The following is a 13044-nucleotide window of genomic DNA, read 5'->3' as shown; positions in this document are numbered from 1 at the left end:
TGATCTGGCCAACTGTTGTGAAGGGTGTTTTCTTCACCAGGGAAAGAATTCTTCGGTCATCCACCACAGTTGTTTTCCGTGGTCTTCCGGGTCTTTTGGTGTTGCTGAGCTCACCGGTGCATTCCTTCTTTTCAATAATGTTCCAAACAGTTGTTGTGGCCATGCCTAATGTTTTTGCTATCTCTCTGATGGGTTTGTTTTGTTTTTTCAGCCTAATGATGGCTTGCTTCACTGATAGTGACAGCTCTTTGGATCTTATCTTGAGAGTTGACAGCAACAGATTCCAAATGCAAAGAGCACACTTAAAATGAACTCTGGACCTTTTATCTGCTCATTGTAATTGGGATAATGAGGGAATAACACACACCTGGCCATGGAACAGCTGAGAAGCCAATTGTCCCATTACTTTTGGTCCCTTAACAAGTGGGAGGCACATATGCAAACTGTTGTAATTCCTACACCGTTCACCTGATTTGGATGTAAATACCCTCAAATTAAAGCTGACAGTCTGCAGTTAAAGCAAATCTTGTTCGTTTCATTTCAAACCCATTGTGGTGGTGTATAGAGCCAAAAATGTTAGAATTGTGTAGATGTCCCAATATTTATGGACCTCAACGTATTTAATCACCACCGGGGTTTTTATTTTTTGCACTATAAACAAAATAGCAAAAAAAAGTTTTTGTTTCTATTGTAAAATTTTTGCAAACAGGTAATCTTTCTCCTACACTGATGTGCGTTGATGAGGCTGCACTGATGGGCACTGATAGGCAGCACTGATAAGGTGGCACTGATGAGGCGGCACTGGTGGGCATTGATGAGGAGGCACTGATGCTGCTGCACTGATATGCAGCAATGATGGGCACTGATAGGCGGCACTGATGGACCACACTAACTGGCAGCACTGACTGACAGCACTGACTGGTGGCACTGACGGGCACTGATAGGCTGCACTGATGGATGGCGCTGACTGGCAGCATTGACTGACAGCACTGACTGGCGGCACTGACTGACGGCACTGATGGATGGTACTGATAGGCACTGATCATCAGGGAACTGATCAACAGGGCACTGATGATCAGTGCAGGTGTCCTCTGTGACATTTGCCGGTTATCAGTGTGAGGAAAGTGCTGCTGATAACCGGAAACTGTATTTACTTGGTGATCTGTTGTGTCATTGGACACAGCTGATCACATAGTAAAAGGGCGCTGTGATTGGCCTTTTACCTCATCATGTGATCATCTGTGCCTGTAGGACACAGCAATCACAGACAGCGCCAGGTGTAAGCCGCTGGGTAAAGTGGTTGTAAACCTCAGACATGAATTATGAACAAAGCATATCCCTCTATAGGGTGTACTTGTCTCAGTTAGGACCACTAAGTGTCATTTCTGTCTGCTGCTTCATTCCTCTGCTATCAGCATGAGTCACTTCTAACAAGTTTCCTGACACCAAGAGGTAAAAAGGTGACAGGGGTGGGAGCTCCAGCACACATCCTGTGATTTACAGCCTCAGCTCTTTCTCTGTTCTTGTGAGCTGTTTGAAGGTAGGTGTGTCCCTTTCCTCCAATCAGCTCTCAGAGCTTTCCTCACTGAGCTTTGTAGAGTGTAACTTCAGCTCTTTTCCCCCTGATTTCTGAAAGCTTAGACAAGCTGTATACATTCTGCACTTTGGATGTAGAGATGTAGAGAAGTGAAGACTGCAGATAATTAAGTATAACTTATGTAGGAGGATTTGTTTAATCTCTGTGTATCACCTGAGACTAGTCACTTTACTGGGTATATGTGAGCATTTCTAACCACTTTAAGCTGCAAAAGCAGCGGGCAGGGGTGCAGATATGCCACAGCTTTGCATTGGGATGTGGCTAAAATGATGGGTTCAATGAGCATTACTGTCCACCAAACATGACCCATTCAGCTGAACTGGGCCACACCATAAATGCACCACAACCATGTACATTGCACACAGTTGCAGTGCAATGGTGCAAGTTTTAGTGTTTAAAAAAAGGTGGCAACATATCACCTCCTCACTGCCTGTCAAATACCCTCTGATCAGTGCTCAGCCATGGATCACTCTTCAGAGGGCACCACAAGTGTAAAACGAGCCCTAACAGTACTGAAGCCAATGGATGTCCTTATATTTCTCTGACTACAGGTTCCCTTTAAAACCTGACACACAAGAGTTATAAAGGCTCTCCTGCTGATTAATGAGGTAATTAGATTCAGCCAGTGCATGACCTGTGTTTACTCAGCTATAGAAATTGTGTAGGTCATATTTGTCAGGATATAAAGGGATGAAGGGTCAGCGCTAAGCTTGCCCTTGCTGGAGCATCATATGGAGCTGTCAGATCTGGATGGGATCAGGCTTCCTTAATTATGGCAAGCCTAATCACACTGATCACTGCCTCCTGTATGGGAACTATTATAGGGAATTAGTAATTAAACAAGCTTGCAATTTTGTGCAAGAAAATGAACACAAATCTAGAGCCTTTGCCCATACCGACCACTTAGAATTCTTAATGAATTTTTCCATAAAATTAAAGACAAATTTGGTTGCTACAGACAGGTACAGGGGCGGACTGACCATTTGGAAACTCGGGCACTGCCCGAGGGCCCGGGGTCAATAGGGAGCCCCATGAGTTGCCCCTGATACCTTTTTCATAGGCTTTTTTGAGTTTGGGCAAGGACACAGGGGCCCCATGATCCCTATTGCCCGGGGGCCCCATGAGTTGTCAGTCCACCCCTGGGCAAGTAGTTTACTGTATAACAGAATATTAACCTTGCCTCCTGGAATAGGCACATCACATATCTCAAGAGGCATAGTCTTTCATTGAGGAGGTGGGCCAGTCAGTGCATCATTGGGAGGTATGCCGGCCTGGCGGAAGGAAGGGGGGTACACAGTGATTTCTATAACAGCTGCTAGCGATAGTCATATGCAAAATCCGGCAGGCTGGTTGTACCCAAGTTGATCGATCGATCACTTGGGTACATTCAGCCTGCCCATACATGATTCGAACTGTCTACGGATGTCTTTAGCAGAACTTACAACCAGGTAAGTAGAGGATAAAAAAAAGTTGGGGGGGGGGGTAGGGTGAAATTCCTCTTTAAAGAGGAAATTCATTCCCCCTTTTCTTGTTTTCCTGTTTTACCTTGAGAGTTGGTTTCCTTCAAAAACATACCTGCCCAGCGTATCTAACGCCGTCTGGTGTAAGGTGCCATTGTGTCTAAGCACTCCGGGACCTACACTACCATCTTCTCATTTGCTGTCAGTAGGAGGCCAACTGTCTTTTCTTGGTGGTGTATGCACAGTGGGATAGAGTTTGAACATGTGCACTTCAGCACCTGGGATGCGTGATTTCAGTGTCTCAGGAAGCTTAGGTCAGGGGAGCATCATTCTTGACTATGTGAGCAGGGTTGCGAACGTTTAAAAAAGTACTTTACACCCCCCCCCCCAAAATAAAAAAAAAATTATCCCATTATGTAGAGGGTTGTGGGGGTGGAGGAGAATTATGAAAAGTGACAGATTAGGGTGAAGGTCTGCTTTATTGGCATTTCAATACACCTTGCCAACGCATGTGCATTGCAGCGCACCACAACTTCCCAAAAATCAACCTGCTGTACACACTACAGAATGCAGTGTAATGAAATTGAACAGACCAGGGACTCAAAGCGTACTTGCCAAGTCAGGTAGAAATGATCTGCTCTGGTCAGCCAGGATGTCATATAGGAAAAGGTGTCACGTGACAATGTCCTATGGCAGAGAAGATTCCAGCCTACATTTAGATCTGCTTAGGGTCCCTATCAGGACCAAGGACAGAGCACATTTTCTACTCCCCACAAGTACACATTTCCTATCTTGCAGTAATGAGCACTAAAACATGCACGTTAAAAGGTTCTATATTTAAAGGCTAACTCCACTTTTTGAAGCATCTCGGGGTGTATAACGTAATATGGTGCCAAGTAAACCCTCCCCACCCCTATGAAAGCATGCAGGGGATCTCTTCCTATGAATTCTGCACTGTTTTACAGAACTCTGCCCTCACAGCTGTGTCATTCATTCAGACATATAGATCAATGAATGAATGAACTACAAGTCCCATCTGCCACCATGGCTATGCTTCCCATCTGTCACTCACTGTTTGCAGGTGCAATGCTTTGCAGGCTGCTGTGCCAAAATATAATAAATGCACATTTTTCCTGCAAAATATACATAGTTACATAGTTAGTCTGGCTGAAAAAGACAAAAGTCCATCCAGTTCAACCAAAAAAAAAAAAAGTTATAATCCTATACCCACAGTTGATCCAGAGGAAGGCAAAAAAAAAAACAGCAAAGCATGATCCTGCAGGAGAATAAAATCCTTCCTGATCCCCTGAGAGGCAATTGGATATTTCCTGGATCAACTTTACTTATAAATGTTAGTAACCAGTTATATTTTGTGTATCCAAGAAAGAATCCAGGACTTTTTTAAAGCAATCCACCGAGCTGGCCAGAACCAACTCTTGTGAAGAAACCTTTCTGTATTTGGAGATTAAATTTCTTTTCCTCCAGACGTAAAGAGTGCCCCCTTGTCCTCTGTGATGACCTCAGGGTGAATAACTCTACACCGAGTTCACTATATCAGGTGTGTCCAAACTATGGCCCTCCAGCTGTTGAAGTACTACAAGTCCCATCATGCCTCTGCCTCTGGGAGTCTTGCCTGTGGATCATGGGACTTGCAGTTCTGGAGGGCCATAGTTTGGACACCCCTGCACTATATGAGCCACTGGTGTATTTATACATGTTGATCATATCCCCCCTTAATCTCCTCTTCTCAAGAGAAAATAAATTCAGTTCCTCTAATCTTTCCTCATAGCTGATCTCCTCCATGCCTCTTATCAGTTTAGTTGCTCTTCTCTGTACTTTCTCCAGTTCCCCAATGTTCTTTTTGTGAATTGGTGCCCAAAACTGAACTGCATATTCCAGACGAGGTGTTACTAATGATTTGTACCGGGGTAATATGATATCTCTCTCTCTGGAGTCTATACCTCTTTTAATACAAGAGAGGATTTTGCTCACTTTAGAAACCGCAGCTTGGCATTGCATGCCATTATTAAGCTTGTGATCTACCAGAACTCCCAGATGCTTCTCCACCATTGATTCCCCCAGTTGTACCCCCCCTAGTATGTATGATGCATGCATATTCTTAGCCCCCAAGTGCAGAACCTTACATTTATCAACATTAAACCTCATTTGCCACATAGTTGCCCAATTAAACAGAGCATTGAGGTCGGCTTGTAAGTTGGAGACATCCTGTAAGGACGTTATTCCACGGCACAGCTTGGTGTCATCTGCAAAGACTGAATTGAGGTTTTTAATCCCAGACCCTATATTGTTTATAAATATATTAAATAATAAGGGTCCCAACACTGAACTTTGGGGTATACCACTGACAACCCTAGACCATTCAGAGTATAAGTCATTGACCACTACACTCTGAATACGATCTTTTAGCCAGTTTTCTATCCATTTACATACAGATTTTTCCAAGCCTGTAGACTTCACCTTACACATTAGCCGTGTGTGGGGAACTGTGTCAAACGCCTTTGCAAAATCCAAGTATACCATGTCCACCACCACCCCTCTGTCCAAGTATACCACGTCCACCGCCACCCCTCTGTCCAAGTATACCACGTCCACCGCCACCCCTCTGTCCAAGTATACCACGTCCACCGCCACCCCTCTGTCCAAGTATACCACGTCCACCACCACCCCTCTGTCCAAGTATACCACGTCCACCGCCACCCCTCTGTCCAAGGTTTTGCTCACCTCCTCATCAAAAGAAATCAGATTTATTTGGCAACTTCGGTTCTTTCATGAATCCATGCTGTCTGTTGCTTCAAATATTTTTTTCCAGCAAGAACTCATCTTTGTGGTCTTTTATTAAACTCTCCAGTATCTTCCCAGCTATAGAAGTTAAACTAACAGGTCTATAATTACTTGGTAAAGATTTTAACCCCTTTTTAAATATTGGCACCACATTGGCCTTACACCAATCCAGCGGTACTTTTCCAGTCATTAAAGAGTCCCTAAAAATGAGAAACAATGGCTTTGAAATGACAGAAATCAATTCTTTAAGGACCCGTGGGTGTATGCTATCTGGTCCAGGTGCTTTATTCATCTTTATTCTGTCTGAATATTTCTGGATCATATCAATTGCGGACAAGAGCTCCCCCATGCTCCTTTGTATACACAGAGCTGAAGAAGGTACTTAATAAAATTGCCTACTCTTTTTCCCCAGTCACCCACTCTAGATTATTTTGTAAAGGGCCTACATGCTCGGACCAAACCTTTTTACTATAAATATATTTGAAGAATTTATGGGGTTGGTCCTGCTATCTTTTGCAATCTGTCATTCATTTTCATTCTTTGCGGCCTTTATTTCCTTTTTTCATATTCTGTTATATTCTTTGCAATGTTTAAAGGATGATAGCAGTCCTTCATTTTTATATTTCATAAAAGCTCTTTTCTTATTATCTATAGCTTTTTTAACTTTGGCCATAAGCCACATAGGTTTGATTTTTAGCCTTTTAAACTTGTTGCCCATGGGAATATATTTTGCAGTGTGTTCACATACAGTCTTTTTGAAGGACTCCCATTTCTGTGTTGTGTTCATCGATGCCAATATTCCATCCCAGTCTAAGTCTTGGAGAGCAGCTCTCAGCCTTGGAAAATTAGCTCTCTTGAAGTTGAGCGTTAATATTTTTCTCGTATGTGCTTGATGTTTACAGCTAACAATAAATGAAATAATTTTATGGTCTCTGCTACCCAGATGTTCTTTTATATGGACATTCGTAATAAGTTCTGCATGGTTTTAGATTACCAGGTTCAGCAGAGCATCATTCCTAGTTGGGGCCTCTATGAACTGTACCATAAAATTGTCCTGTAGTAGGTTTAAACATTTTTGCTCTTTAACTGTTCCTGCAGTATCATTACTCCAGTCAAATTCCGGGTAGTTAAAATCCCCCATTATTATCACCGTCCCAGCCCTTGCAGCCCTTTCGATCTGTGCAAGGAGTTGAGTTTCCACCTCCTCATTAACACTGGGAGGCCTATAACAAACTCCAATGATTACCCCCATGTGCAGTTCCACCCATAATGCTTCAGCCTCATCACATCTCATTACACAAATATGTGGATTTTTTTTTCAAGGTGGAGTTACTATTTAAGCTGTATGTGTGCTATGATAGGTATGCCTCTGGGGCATAAAGGAATGATCTGCATGGATCCATGATCATCGAGGATCCATGCTTGCTAAGCTCTTTCCTTTGGTTCTTGTATCCTAAGAGCCATGCTGCCTTTGTATATCACCTTGATGTAAGGACATAAATAGAGACACACCAGCACTCTCAGGGGACACAGTGTGATGGGGGATGTGCTCCGAGGAAAAGGAAGAAGGAGGCTATATAGTGGGGGATGTGAAATCACTTATAAAGGAATAAGAATGAAAAGATAAAAAGGATAAATGGAAGGGAGGGGGTATGCATCTTCTACCACAGACAAATGATGGATGGGGGTTTTAATATGATTATAGGAACAGAAACCATGTACTGAAAAATTGAGAAATTCAAGCAACCAGTTCAACCTCTGACAGCTATATGATGGGTTAGAAGTCACAAGTGATATGCAAAGTAATACCTTACATAAAGTTACAAACTTTTATAAATACATCTATACATTTAGAAAGTGCAGTAGTGTAAGTATCAATTCATAATGTAGAGAATGTAATTAACCACTTGCCTACAGGGTTCTTTTACCCCCTTCCTGCCCAGACCACTTTTCAGCTTTCAGTGCTGTTGCACTTTGAATGACAATTGCGCGGTCATGCAACACTGTACCCATATGAAGTTTTTATCATTTTTTCACACAAATAGAGCTTCCTTTTGGTGGTAATTAATCACTTCATTTATTTTTTGCACTATAAACGAAAAAAGACTGAAAATTTAAAAAAAAAGTTTTTCTTTGTTTCTATGGTAAAATTTAGCAAACGGGTAAATTTTCTCCTTCACTGATGTGCGTTGATGAGGCTGCACTGATACTGACTGATAGGCAACACTGATAGGCTGCACTGATATGCAGCACTGACAGGCGCCAATGATGAGTACTGATAGGCGGCACTGATGGGCACTGATAGGCAGCACTGGAGGGCACTGACTGGCGGCACTGACTGGCAGTACTGATAGGCATCACTTAGTGATGGCCATGATGGGCACAGATTGGCAGCTCTGACAGGCACAGATTGGCAGCACTGCTGGGCACAGATTGGCAGCACTGCTGGGCACTGATGGACAGCACTGTTGAGCACTGATAGGCACTTTTGGGGCTGCACTGATAATCAGCGCACTGATAATCAATCTGATTGTCAATGCAGATGTCTCTATCACAGTTCCCGGTTATCGGCAGTACTTTCCTCATGCTGTGACAACTAAGTGATGACCAAGTTATTCTATACTATCTGACACTGAGATCACATTTAGTTGAATAGGTATGGACTTAGAAGAAGACCTTGCTTTTGAATAATTATTATTATTATAGAGTATTTATATAGCGCCAAAGGGTTTGCTCAGCGCTGTACATTAGAATGGGGGACAAGACATGAGACAATACAGTAGCAACACAATACACGATACACGAGGGTTAGAGGGCCCTGCCCTTTTGAGCTTACCATCTAGGAATAATCTAAATTTAAAGTGGTTGTGAACGTCAGACATGAAATATGAACAAAGCATATCCCTCTATAGTGTGTACTTGTCTCAATCCAGAATACTGTCATTTCTGTCCACTGCCACATTCCTTTGCTATAAGCATCAGTCACTTCTAATGAGTTTACCTGACACCAAGAGAAAAATGGTGACAGGGGAGCGATCAGGAGCAGCAGAGTTTTGGCAGAAAAAATGGTTGATGCGTGTAAACGTGTCTAAACATGCATTAACGATAGGCGCATTATAGCGCTTGAGCGCCAATTCATTTTAATAAGCAGAATAAATTATTTATTTTGGCCAATGAAATTAATTAACACCCAAATGCTTGACGTGGCTAAATGCGCCTAAACCTGTAACTCACTTTACAGCTTTCCATGTCGCATTTGTTGCATTTTTCCATGTTGCCTTTGGCACATTTTCCATGTCTCCTTTCTCACATTTTTCATGTTGCATTTTTCATGTATATGTTGTTTTTCGATGTGGCATTTATTGTATTTTTCCATGTCACATTTGCCATGTCTCATTTTTCATGTCGCAATTTTTCATGTTGCATATGTTGAAATTTTTTCCATGTTGCAATTTTCCATGTCGCATTTTCCATGTCTCAATTTTCATGTTGCAAAAGTTGCAATTTTTTCCATGTCTCATTTTCCATGTCGCATATGTTGCAATTGTTTCCATGTCGCATTTTCCATGTCTCATTTTCCATGTCGCATTTTCCATGTCTCATTTTCCATGTCTCATTTTCCATGTCTCATTTTCCATGTTGCATATGTTGCAATTTTTTCCATGTCGCATTTTCCATGTCTCATTTGCCATGTCGCATTTTCCATGTCGCATTTTCCATGTCGCATTTTCCATTTCTCATTTTTCATGTTGCAAGGCGGGGTTTTTTTTTTGTTTTTTTTTGCCGAAATGCTGCTGCCAGGAGGGAAGGCTTTTAGGAGAGCTAAGAAAAATTGTCCCACATCATGAAGCCTTATAGTAAACATAAACAAAAAAGTAGGGGCTAAACACAAAAACAAGGGGCAAAAAATGGTACTGCTGCTAGCTGCTGGAACAGAATTGACTTGAACTATTTCATAATGCTAATATGCTCCTGTCTGTTTGTGAAGATATGTTTGGAGCTTTCTGTTCTTATCATACAACAGTGGTTTGAAATGTTCCTTATCTTTAGCTTCTTTATAAGAAATGTATGGGTGTAACATGTTATCTGCTATTTACATCACATGTGCTCTATGGATAATTAGGCTCAGCAAGTTTTCTCATATTATTTGTGTAGGAGAAGCAGAATGGTAAAATCAATATGGTGACAAATGGACAAGGGTATTGAGGGATTAGCAGGTGAAAGGGGTCATGAATTGCAAATTAACTCCAGTATGCTCCGTCATGGAATAACAGCTCGCAAGCTAATGCTAAATTGTCCTTTTTGTTTTATAAGCAATGATAATCAATATGTATATCACAGGAACCCACAGCAATGGACTGGGAAGAATACACTCATGAAATCCGATCTGGACTCTTTGCACTTGCACAAAGGATAATCTTGTTTTTAACGATGGGCTCCAGACACTAACATTTGCATTTACCATATTTTTTGCTCCATAAGACACACTTCCCCCCCCCCAAAAAAAAAATGGGGGGAAATGTCCGTGTGTCTTATGGAGCCAATATTGACCAGCCCCCTCCTCCTGTAGTATCTCCACAGTCTCTGGTCATTTCCTGTACTGTGTCCGCAGTCTCTGGTCATCTCCTGTACTGTGTCCGCAGTCTCTGGTCATCTCCTGTAGTATGTCCACAGTCTCTGGTCATTTCCTGGACTATGTCCGCAGTCTCTGGTCATCTCCTGTACTGTGTCCACAGTCTCTGGTCATCTCCTGTAGTATGTCCACAGTCTCTGGTCATTTCCTGGACTATGTCTGCAGTCTCTGGTCATCTCCTGTACTATGTCTGTAGTCTCTGGTCATCTCCTGTACTATGTCTGCAGTCTCTGGTCATCTCCTGTACTATGTCTGCAGTCTCCGGTCATCTCCTGTACTATGTCCGCAGTCTCTGGTCATCTCCTGTACTATGTCCGCAGTCTCTGGTCATCTCCTGTACTGTGTCCGCAGTCTCCGGTCATCTCCTGTACTATGTCCGCAGTCTCCGGTCATCTTCTGTACTATCTCTACAGTCTCTGGTAATCTACTGTACTATGTCTGCAGTCTCTGGTCATCTCCTGTACTATGTCTGCAGTCTCTGGTCATCTCCTGTACTATGTCTGCAGTCTCTGGTCATCTCCTGTACTATGTCTGTAGTCTCCGGTCACCTCCTATACTAAGTCTGTAGTCTCTGGTCATCTCTTGTAGTACATCTGCAGTCTCTGGTCATCTCCTGTACTATGTCTGTAGTCTCCGGTCACCTCCTGTACTATGTCCGCAGTCTCTGGTCATCTCTTGTAGTACATCTGCAGTCTCTGGTCATCTCCTGTAATATGTCTGCAGTCTCTGGTCATCTCCTGTAATATGTCTGCAGTCTCTGGTCATCTCCTGTACTGTGTCTGCAGTCTCTGGTCATCTCCTGTACTATGTCTTTAGTCTTGGTTCAGAATATTTTTTTCTTGTTTTCCTCTTCTGAAACCTAGGTGCATCTTATGGAGCGAAAAATACAGTAAATATATTCCTCAATAGCTACAAAGGATATAAATCTACTTTGTGTGCATCAAAATGCCTTTGCAAACCCAGATATTACTATGTAAATGTAGCAGTGACATCATCACTGTGCTGTACGAATCCTGTGCAGAGAGCAGAGCTGCGGGACCCAATAGGCTCTACCCACTACAGTCTGTCTGCAGAAAACTACAGAAGGGAGAGGAGACAAGACCAGTAACCCTGCACAAGGAGGGAGAGCAGCAGTGGCTGGTCTTCATTACAGGAAGCCTCCTGTGAAGTTTCACACTGGATTACTGCACAGATCTGGAAGAAATACACAAAGCACATTAAGATTCAAGGAAGAATGCATATAGTTCTTGTATTTAGAAACAATTTGCTGATCCTGGAGTTCAGCTTTAAAGAGGCAGCCCACTGAAAACTGACATTTTAGTTTATGGCAGATGCTGAGCAGTTAAACCACTTGACTGTTTCTTATCTCTCTGGGGCTCTTGGTGAGAGCTCTGTGCTGGGGTACTGGCTCTGCACACCTGCTGTGAGTAATATGAGGGGGTCACACTGTCTCTGTTGGTTTTTTTGTTATACTATGGTGGGTGTAACAGGAGGAGGTGGAAGACACAAAGGTGGGCAGGAACATCACAACTCCCAGGAGGACAGGAGCAGAGTCAGGAATTATGGCAGAAGGATCTTGCTATTAGACATTTGTTCGCTGGCACTGTTTCATTTCAAATGCATTTGTTCATTGAAGAATTGTGTTTTGTCATATTTGTTACATTGAACCAATTTGTTTTCAGAATTTGTTTCGTATCTTTGGCATTCATTTTGCATATTTGTTGGTCTGGGTGGATTTGAAGAATGTTGCAGTTTTTTCAGAAGATTGCTATATATTAAATATACACTGCTCAAGAAAATTAAAGGAACACTTTGAAAACCCATCAGATCTCAATGGGGAGACATCTCCTGCTGGATATCTACACTGATATGGACGGGGTAATGTGTTAGGAATGTAAGGATGCCCCATCGTTTGATGGAAATGAAAATTATCAACCTACAGCGGACTGAATTCAAAGACACCCCGAAAATCAAAGTGAGAAAATGATGCACAAGGCTAGTCCATTTTACTGAAATTTCATTGCAGCAACTCAAAATGGTCCTCAGTAGTTTGTATGATTCCCATGTGCTTCTATGCATGCCTGACAACATTGGGGCATGCTCCTAATGAGACGACGGATGGTATCCTGGGGTATTTCCTACCAGATCTGGAGCAGGGCATCACTGAGATCCTGGACAGTCTGAGGTGCAAGCTGGTGGCGTTTGGTGGATTGAAACATGACATCCCAGAGGTGTTCTATTGGATTTAGATCAGGCGAGTGTGGGGGCCATTCAATGGAATCAATTCCTTCATCCTCCAGGAACTGCCTGCATACTCTCGCCACATGAGGCCGGGCATTGTCGTGCACCAGGGAGGACCCAGGACCCACTGCACCAGCGTAGAGTCTGACAATGGATCCTAGTATTTCATCCCGATACCTAATGGCAGTCAGGGTGCCATTGTCTATCCTATAGAGGTCTGTGCGTCCCTCCATGGATATGCCTTCCCAGACCATCACTGACCCACCACCAAAACGGTCATGTTGAACAATGGTACAGGCAGCATAACATTC

At 42.8% G+C, this 13044-nt stretch overlaps 1 long non-coding RNA gene across 1 annotated transcript in view; it reads right to left on the bottom strand.

Moving 5' to 3' along the window:
* The window catches only part of LOC149461761 (uncharacterized), a 28308-nt gene extending 18548 nt beyond the window's left edge, over positions 1-9760 (bottom strand). Inside the window, exon 1 of the long non-coding RNA XR_016312770.1 lies at positions 9094-9760. This is a non-coding gene — a long non-coding RNA (uncharacterized LOC149461761). The remainder of the gene's footprint in view (positions 1-9093) is intronic.
* Positions 9761-13044: the final 3284 nt, after the last annotated feature.

The sequence above is a fragment of the Staurois parvus genome, unplaced genomic scaffold, assembly GCF_062004578.1.
Source record: "Staurois parvus isolate SC_StPar_1 unplaced genomic scaffold, SC_StPar_1.0 ptg000192l, whole genome shotgun sequence".
Lineage (NCBI taxonomy): Eukaryota > Metazoa > Chordata > Amphibia > Anura > Ranidae > Staurois > Staurois parvus.
The sequence above is the reverse complement of the archived record's forward strand: the minus strand, read 5'-3'. Positions and strand labels throughout refer to the sequence as shown.